Source organism: Heterodontus francisci, chromosome 28 (assembly GCF_036365525.1).
Source record: "Heterodontus francisci isolate sHetFra1 chromosome 28, sHetFra1.hap1, whole genome shotgun sequence".
Classification (NCBI taxonomy): domain Eukaryota; kingdom Metazoa; phylum Chordata; class Chondrichthyes; order Heterodontiformes; family Heterodontidae; genus Heterodontus; species Heterodontus francisci.
Window position 1 is genome coordinate 69,931,055 of NC_090398.1, and position 10,482 is coordinate 69,941,536.

Below are 10,482 nucleotides of genomic sequence, written 5' to 3' on the forward strand. Positions count from 1 at the left end.
TCCATGTCGTCTCCATGGCAAATAAAGACGAGAAGTATTCATTTAAGATCTCGCCCATTTCCCGTGGCTGCACACGTAGATTACCACACTGATCCTTAAGGGGACCGACTCTCACCCTAGCTACCCTTTTACTCTTAATATACTTATAGAATATTTTAGGATTCACCATTATCTTATCTGCCAGGGAAATCTCATGGCCCCTTTTCTCACTCCTAATTTCTTTCTTGAGTGTACTCCTACATCCACTCTATTCCTGGAGGGCCTCGTTTGATCCCCGCTGCCTATACCCGACATATGCCTCTTTCTTTTTCCTGACCAGACCCTCAACATCCCTCATCAACCAAGGTTCCCTAAACTTGCCAGTCTTGCCCTTCCACCTAACAGGAATATGCCAGCCCATAACTCTTCCTGTCTCACTTTTAAAAGCCTCCCACTTGCCAGACGTCCCTTTACCTGTAAACAGCCCCTTCCATTCAACTTTTGAGAGTTCCTGTCTGATGCCATCGAAATCAACCTTCCTCCAATTTAGGACTTCAACCTTTGGACCAGTCCTATCCTCTTCCATAACTATCTTGAAGCTAATAGAGTTGTGGTCACTGGCCCCAAAGTGCTCCCTCACTAATTCATCATCCACCTGCCCATCCTCATTTTCAAAGAGGAGGTCGAGTGTAGCCTTTTCTCTCGTAGGGCCATCTGCATACTGTTTCATAAAACTATCCTGGACACACTGAACAAATTCTTGCCCATCTGATCCCTTAGCACTAAGGCAGTCCCAGTCAATATTAGGAAAGTTAAAATCACTTACTATTACAACCCGAAAATTCCTACACCTATCTGTGATTTCCCTGCATATATGCTCCTCCAATTCCCTCTGACTATTGGGGGGCCTATAGTATAATCCCATCAAAGAGATCACCCCTTGCTTATTTCTAAGCTCCACTCATATGGCCTCACTGGACGTTCCCCCCGGGATATCCTCTCTAACTACTGCCGTGATGTGCTCCCTAATCAATTGTGCAACTCCCCATCCTCTCTTCCCTCCAACTGAAGCATCGGTACCCCGTAACATAGAGCTGCCAGTCTTGCCTGTCCCTCAACCACGTTTCTGTAATAGCTATAATATCACAATCCCATGTACTGATCCATGCTCTGAGTTCATCTGCCTTACCTGCAAGGCCTCTTGAATGAAAGTACTTGCAGTTTAGTCGACCAGACCTTCCACTCTCCCTGTCAGGCCACTGCCAGGCCCGCCTACTGGACTGCTTGCATTAACCTCAACTATCTCATCGGAGAGACTACTACTTTGAGTCCCATCCCTCTGCAAGACTAGTTTAAACCCTCCCGAGTAGTACCAACATACCTCCCCGCAAGGATATTGGTCCCCTTCCAGTTTAGATGCAATCCGACCCTCTTCAAAAGGTCACCTCTGCACCAGAAGAGATCCCAATGATCCAAGTAGCTGAAGCCCTACCGCCTACACCAGCTCTTCAGCCACACTTTCATTTGCCTAATCCTCCTATTCCTACCCTCACTAGCACGTGGCACAGGGAGTAATCCTGAGATTCTTCTTCTTCTTTGTCTTTGGCCTCCTTACCTCGAGAGACAATGGGTAAGCACCTGGAGGTGGTCAGTGGTTTGTGCAGCAGCGCCTGGAGTGGCTATAAATGCCAATTCTAGAGTGACAGGCTCTCCCACAGGTGCTGCAGAAAAAATTGTCTGTCGGGGCTGTTACATAGTTAGCTCTCCCCTTGCGCTTCTGTCTTTTTTCCTGCCAACTGTGAAGTCTCTTCGACTCGCCACATTTTAGCCCCTCCTTTCAGGCTGCCCACCAGCTCTGGCGATCGCTGGCAACTGACTCCCACGACTTGTGGTCAATGTCACAGGACTTCATGTCGCGTTTGCAGACGTCTTTAAAGCGGAGACATGGACGGCCGGTGGGTCTGATACCAGTGGCGAGCTCGCTGTACAATGTGTCTTTGGGGATACTGCCATCTTCCATGCGGCTCACATGGCCAAGCCATCTCAAGCGCCGCTGACTCAGTAGTGTGTACAAGCTGGGGATGTTGGCCGCCTCGAGGACTTCTGTGTCAGAGATACGGTCCTGCCACCTGATGCCAAGTATTCTCCGGAGGCAGCGAAGATGGACTGAATTGAGACGTCGCTCTTGGCTGACATAAGTTGTCCAGGCCTCGCTGCCATAGAGCAAGGTACTGAGGACACAGGCTTGATACACTCGGACTTTTGTGTTCCGTGTCAGTGCGCCATTTTGCCACACTCTCTTGGCCAGTTTGGACATAGCAGTGGAAGCCTTTCCCGTGCGCTTGTTGATTTCTGCATCTAGAGACAGGTAACTGGTGATAGTTGAGCCTAGGTAGGTAAACTCTTGAACCACTTCCAGAGCGTGGCCGCCGATATTGATGGATGGAGCATTTCTGACATCCTGTCCCATGATGTTCATTTTCTTGAGGCTGATGGTTAGGCCAAATCCTGAGATTACCCCTAGAGGTTCTACTTTTTAACCTTCTGCCTAACTCCCTATATTCACTTTGCAGGACCTTATCTCTCTTCCTGTCTATGTCGTTAGCACCAATATGGACCACGACCTCTGGCTGCTCACTCTCTCCTTTCAGAATTTCCTGCAGCCACTCCGAGACATCCTTGACCCTCGCAGCAGGGAGGCAACATACCATCCTGGTGCCTCTTTTGCGGCCACAGAAACACCTACCTGCACCCCTTACGATAGAATTCCCTATCACGATAGCTCAAACACCACTTTTCCTGCCCTGCTGTGCGGCAGAGCCCTCTGTGGTCCCATGGGCCTGGCTGTTGCTGCTTTCCCCTGGGAGGTCATCCCCCCCCAACTGTATCCAAAGCGGTCTATCTGTTTGAGAGGGGGTGACCACAGGGGACTGCTGCACTACCTGCCTGTGCCTGCTACTCTGTCTGGTGGTCACCCATCCCTTTTCGGCCTGTGCAGCTATTATCTGCGGTGTGACCACCTCGCTAAACATATTATCCACGACTTCCTCAGCATTATGGATGCTCCACAGTGATTTCACCTGCAGCTCCATCTCCATAATGCGGGTCGCCAGTAGTTGCAGATGGCCCCACTTCCTGCACACATGCCCACTAGGGATACTGGAAGCCTCCCTGATTTCCCACAAAGGGCAGGAGGAGCAGATCACGGGGCTGAACTCTCCTGTCATGACCTACCCTTAGACTAATTAGTTACAACCTTAATTAAAAAAAATACTAATTACATGAGGGGCCTTTTTCTACCCACTTCAATCTAAGATTCTGAATAAACTACACTGAATTTAAAAAAGGAAACACTTCAGCAGTACTCACCTTATCACCAGAGTTCTTTTCCCACAAAAATAAACTTTTCACTTTTTTAAAGATATCGACATGCACTAATAGCTGCTACTCACCCAACCAATCAGCTTGCAGCTCTCCTCTGACGTCACTGTTGGCTTTCTTCATGAAGAATTCCATCATATTATGGTCGCTCATCCTCAAGGGATTTCACACAACTAGATTGTCAATTATTCCTCTCTCTTTACACAATACCCAGTCTGGGATGGCCTGTTCTCTAGTTGGTTCCTCAACATATTGGTCCAGAAAACCATCCCGTATACACTCCAGTAATTCCTCCTCTACGTTATTGTGACAAATTTGATTTGACCAATCTATATGCAGATTTAAGTCACCCATAATTACAGATGTTGCTTTATCGTATGCATCTCTAATTTCCGGTTTAAGACCATTCCCACATCACCACCAAAGTTTGGGGGTCTATATATAACCCCCACTAACGTTTTTTGCCCCTTAGTGTTTCTCAGCTCTACCCATACAGACTCCACATCATCAGATCTCATATCCTTCCTCACTATTGTATTACTTTCCTTTTTAACCAGAAATGCAACTCCACCGCGGGTGGAAATACGCCATTTTACTGATGGTGTGAATATTTGGTCAGAAGCTCATCGCAAGGCATCTCAAGGTTAACTATGTAACCAAGTGTGTGAACAGTTTGGCTTTTCGTCTCAAACATTTACAAAGGAGAGGGATGGAGTGTGTAGCTGGGAAATATTTGAAGCAGAGACAGAAAACAATGTCTTCAATCTTCTCAATATTTAATTGGCATTGCAGATGTGTGAGGTAATACATTTTGAAAGGAGGAATGAGGAGAGACAATACAAATTAAATGGTATAACTATAAAGGTGGTGAAATAACAGAGACACCTGGAGTATTTGTACACAAATCGTTGTAGCCAAACCGTTAATAAATATATGGGATCCTCGGTGTTATAAATAGAGGCAAAAAAATCAAAAGCAAGGACATTATGTGAAACATATATAAAATACTAGTTCAGCTGCACCTGAAGTCTTTTGTCAAATACTGGGAACCACACTTTAGGAAGGACATGAAGCCTTCGGAGAGGGTACAGAACTGTTTTACGAGAATTTGTGCAGGCATGAGGGATTACAGTTATGTAGCTGGGGTTGTTCTGCTTCGAGCAGAGAACTTTCAGAGGAGATTCGATTGAGCTGTTTAACATTAGGAAGGGTTTAGATAAATTAAATAAAGAGAAACTGTTTCCAATGTCCAAGGGACCGGTAATCAGAGACATAGATTTAAGGCGATTGGTAAAAGAAGCAGACATGAGGATTTTTGTTTCTGAGTGGTTTGGATTTGGGATGCACTGTCTGATAGGCTGATGGATACAGATTCAATAGTATATCCCAAAAGGGAATTGGATAAATATCTGAAGAAGAAAAACTGTTCGGATATAGTGAAAGAGTCAGGGAGTGGGACTAACTGGATTGTTCTTTGAAAGGGTTCAGCACTGACTTGCTGGGCCGAATGACATCATTCAGGGCTGTGCTATTCTGTGATTCGATGATTGTTCCAGCCTGTACTTTCCCAATATTCCTATCCTTTCAGCAGCTGTTTGATAAATTACCACATAACAGCCATGTTACCAAATTAGAAACACATGGGATTAAAGGACCAATGTCAGCAGTGGCTCAGTTTGCCGCTCTCTCCCCTTTCAATCACAAGCTTCTAGGATCAAGTGTCACTGCAGGACTTGATCACAAGAATCAAGGCTGACACTGCAGTGCAGTACTGAGGGAGTGTTTCACTGTCAGAGGTACCGCCTTATCAACGAAAAGGTAAAGCCAGGCCCCGTGTAGCCCACTCAGGTGGATGTAAAGATCCCATGGAATTATTTAGAATGTCAGGGTAATTATTCCCAGTGTCCTGGTCAACATTTACTCCTCAATTCAACATCACAAAAACAGATCTGATCATGATCACACTGCTACTTGTGGGATCTTGCTGTGCGGGAATTGACTGTGTTTTTCCTGCATTTACAAGACTGACTAAACGTTAAAAACTACTCGTTGGTTGGAAATCGCTTTGGGACATGCAGTGATCATGAAGGCGTTACATAAATGGAAGTCCTTTTTTTATTTTCAATGTCAGCATGCAGGAAATTAGGTCAGTGACAGAAAGCAGAGAGTAGTAGAGAATGGTTGTTGATCAGTCTGGAGGGAAGTACACAGTGGGGTTCCCCAGGGTCACTGTTGGGATCACTGTTGCTGTATGTTAATGCAACGGGCTTGTGTACAGAGGGGATAATGTCAAAGTTTTCAGAGGGCAGGAAACTCAGAAATGTTAATAAACAGTCTGAAGGATAGTAACAGACTTCAGGAGGACAGAGACTGACTGGTGAAATGGACAGGAACATGGCAGATGTAATTTAACACAGTGAAGTGTGAAGTGAGACATTTGGGTAGGAAATATGAGGTGAAACAATATAAACTCAATGGTACCATTATAAATCGGGTGAAGGATTAGAGACAAGTGGCGTGTACACACACAGATCTTAGAAGGTAACATGTAGTGTCTGGTGTTAGAGAGAGAGATACAGAGTAATAAAACTCAGGAGGAAATGCTGATGTTTATACATCATTGGTTAGGTCCCAGCTGGAGAATTGTGTCCAATTCTGATCACCACGGTTTGGTAAGGATGTCAAGGACTTAGTGTAGATACTGAGGTGATTTTCTGGAATGGTACCAGGGATCTGGCAATTCAGTTACGTTGAGAAATTGGAAAAGCTGGGATTGTTCTCTTTAGAGCACTGACGGGTAAGGAGAGATTTAATATAGAATTCAAAATCATGAGGGGTTTTGATAGGGTAATTAATGTGAAACTGCTTCCAGTGTCAGAAAGTGCAGTATTAAGAAGACAAAGATTGAAGGTAATTGACAAAGAATCAGAGGTGAAATGAGGAGAATTTTCTTCCACAGCAAGTTGTTGGGATCTGGAATTCATTGCCTGAAAACATGATGGAAGCAGATTCAATAATATCTTTCAACCTCTCACACTGCTCAATGTACCACACCCCCATCACTCACCCATCAGCTGTCCCTAACACTCAGGACTCACACATAACATTCACATACTCCACCTCACCATCACACACCTTCCACTGATACCAGCCTCACACCCACATCTCACTGTCTCCACATACCACCAGCTATTGAGCTATGGAAGGCACATCACACAAACACTGTGAAACACAATTACTGATATTCCACCCCCTCTCTGACAGGACAAGGTCACTCACAGGACAATCACAGGGGGCAGAAGTGAACTGGCGGGGGCCAGGCATATCTGCATCCCCTGAGCCTGAGGGAGGAGATGGTTCTCCGCATCATGGGACTGGCTGTCAAAGAGCCCGTGGCATCCGGCCTCGCCGACAGCATTCAGGCTGTTGCTATGTTCCTGCCTTATGTCCCTTCTTAACTCCCACCTCCCCCTCATCCTGCTATCTGGGATGATGTACAAGCTGGAGATGGGACCATGGACCTCCTGCTTTCCATCCCACCCCCAATCCCTCACCCCAACCTTCCAATTCTGAATGATACTTTCCAACGATAACTGAAAACTGCCAGCTTCCCAGTCACAGCAGCTCCAAGAGACAGAGAGAGAGCAGCAGCACAGCACTGATGGTGTAGCCCCATCACTTGGTCTGATACTGACAGACAACAGATCAAATACGTACACTGTGTGTGCTGTAGAGGCTGGTAAAGAGTCAGAATCTACACGTGGTGAGTCACCAAGCACGAGTGAGCTGCAGCCAGGCCAGGGGGAAAGGATAGTTCATGCGTCAGATGACCGGAGGGCAATGTCACAAACGAGTTATAATACACAGGACTCAGATATGAAATTTGCTGCAGCAGCATACAGGAGAATGATGATGGATATCGACACTGAGATACTTTGTCCATTGACAGGCCTGTCAGACAGTCTGTTGTCACTATCAAAGAACATGGAGGAGTCCAGCTCCAACATGGCACAGGACATTGCACAGAGCTTGAAGCCCATTTTTTTCCCCTGTGGAAGTGGCCACTAACTCCATGACAGCAGTAGCGGACCCAGCCTTGATGCAGTGTCTGGTGACCATTGTCTCAGCTTCCACTGCAGCACAGACGGCAGACACCCAACGTCTCAGTGCTTCAGTGGAAGCTCAGACTGCTTGCTGCCATGCAGGATCAGACTGCTGTCATCATGGCTGTGGTTCTCACTGCACAAAGGGGTTTGCAGGCTCTCACAACAGTCCAGCAATCTGTGATCCAGTAGATTACTAAGATTACTGAGATGTCGCCCCGTGGGAGTGACTGTGTCTCCGTGGAGTATGAACCTGCTGTCCTCTCTCAGGATGACAGTATTTGTTCTCCTTTCACTGTCACTCCACCAATATCCTTGCTGTTACCCATTAGCCAGCTCAGGCTGCTGCTGCCCATGTCGTGGTGGTGCAGTCTGAATCCGTGCCCTCAAGGCCCAGAGCTGCTCGAGGACGTCCTGCAAGGCCATCTGCAGTCTTCCCCAGTGAAAGTCAGCAGCCTTCCACCAGCCATGCTGCAGTCACTGGGGAAACACTGTGTAGGAGCACTAGGCAAGTCGAGGGATCCACAAGACAGGCACTAAGGGAATATTCAAGGGTGAATGGTTCAGCTTTGTTTGTATAATTGGATGTGTTATTGGATAAAGATGTCAATGAAAAGGTTTTTGTTGGTGTTTTTTTATTGCTGGACACTGTGATGGGGCATCTCAGTTGGGTGTAATGGGGGAGAATGGAGGATCCATGGTGGGAAAGGGAAGTTGTCCTGTGGGAACCGAAATTCTAGCAGGGTCTCTCCGACAGCCTGCCCGGTTCAAAGGCATCCAGGAAATATCCTCCCTCACTCCTCCTCCTGAGGTAGCCTCCGGATTACTGGTGCCAATGCCTGTGTCCTCATGATGGTGATGATATGAAGGATGCAGCAGAACACCATGAACTTGGACACCTGCTCCAGTGAGTACTGGACGGCTCCCCCCGAGCGGTTCAGACGTTGGAAGCATTGCTTCATCACACCGATGGTCTGTTCCACCATGTTCCTGGTGACTCCATTGCTCACGTTATACACGGGTTATTTTCATGCGGTTGGTTGGCATTGATGCTGGGGGTTGAATTAGGAGTGATGTACAGAGTGAGGTAGGCATTGTCTCCGAGGAGCCACATTCTGGTTCTGCATAGAGGCCCGAAGTGTTGGGACCGGCTGCCTGCTTCAGAATGAAGGTATGGTGGCTGCTGCCAGGATAGTGGACATTCACCAACATGATGTACTGGGCATGCTCACACACCAACTGTACATTAATGGAATGAGAGTTCTTTCAGTTCCTGTACCTCTCCCCGTTGACATTCGGGCCGCGCAGAGCCACCTCCACCAGCAGGAATTCCGCTACCCTGACAAAGCCACGGCACCTCTCACCCTGCTTCACCCTGCGGAGGGTGAAAATGATATATTCACCTCACCCGACATAGATGGCCTCCATTAACCAGCAGATACATTATTGGACAGCATAGAGATAGACAATGGATACGTCACACGCTGCTGCCTGGGAAGATCCAGATACATAGAAGTTCAATGAAACTGTGACCTTAACGGCTTTGGACAGCTCCGTCCTGGTGTGAGGCTCCAGGTCGTGTTACAGGAGGTGACACTGCTATGTGACCACCTCCTTATTGAATCAGAGTCACCTCACACACTGCTCCTGGGTTAGGTGTAGGTAGGAAAATTGCTCTTGGGAAAGCCAGGGTGGGTAGCGGAAAGACCCCTCCCTCATAACAAAGAACAAAGAACAAAGAAAATTACAGCACAGGAACAGGCCGTTCGGCCCTCCAAGCCTACGCCAATCCAAATCCTCTATCTAAACCTGTCGCCTATTTTCTAAGGGTCTGTATCTCTTTACTTCCTGCCCATTCATGTATCTGTCTAGATACATCTTAAAAGACACTATCGTGCCCGCGTCTACCACCTCCGCTGGCAATGCGTTCCAGGTGCCCACCACCCTCTGCGTAAAGAACTTTCCACGCATATCCCCCCTAAACTTTTCCCCTTTCACTTTGAACTTGTGTCCCCTTGTAATTGAATCCCCCACTCTGGGAAAAAGCCTCTTGCTATCCACCCTGTTTATACCTCTCATGATTTTGGACACCTCAATCAGGTCCCCCCTCAACCTCCGTCTTTCCAATGAAAATAATCCTAATCTACTCAACCTCTCTTCATAGCTAGCGCCCTCCATACCAGGCAACATCCTGGTGAACCTCCTCTGCACCCTCTCCAAAGCATCCACATCCTTTTGGTAATGTGGCGACCAGAACTGCACGCAGTATTCCAAATGTGGCCGAACCAAAGTCTTATACAACTGTAACATGACCTGTCAACTCTTGTACTCAATACCCCGTCCGATGAAGGAAAGCATGCCATATGCCTTCTTGACCACTCTATTGACCTGCGTTGCCACCTTCAGGGAACAATGGACCTGAACAGCCAAATCTCTCTGTACATCAATTTTCCCCAGGACTTTTCCATTTACTGTATAGTTCACTCTTGAATTGGATCTTCCAAAATGCATCACCTCGCATTTGCCCTGATTGAACTCCATCTGCCATTTCTCTGCCCAACTCTCTAATCTATCTATATTCTGCTGTATTCTCTCACAGTCCCCTTCACTATCTGCTACTCCACCAATCTTAGTGTCGTCTGCAAACTTGCTAATCAGTCCACCTATACTTTCCTCCAAATCATTAATGTATATCACAAACAACAGTGGTCCCAGCACGGATCCCTGTGAAACACCACTGGTCACACGTCTCCATTTTGAGAAACTCCCTTCTACTGCTACTCTCTGTCTCCTGTTGCCCAACCAGTTCTTTATCCATCTAGCTCGCACACCTTGGACCCCATGCGCCTTCACTTTCTCCATCAGCCCACCATGGGGAACCTTATCAAACGCCTTACTGAAGTCCACGTATATGACATCTACAGCTCTTCCCTCATCAATCAACTTTGTCACTTCCTCAAAGAATTCTATTAAGTTGGTAAGACATGATCTTCCCTGCACAAAACCATGTTGCCTATCA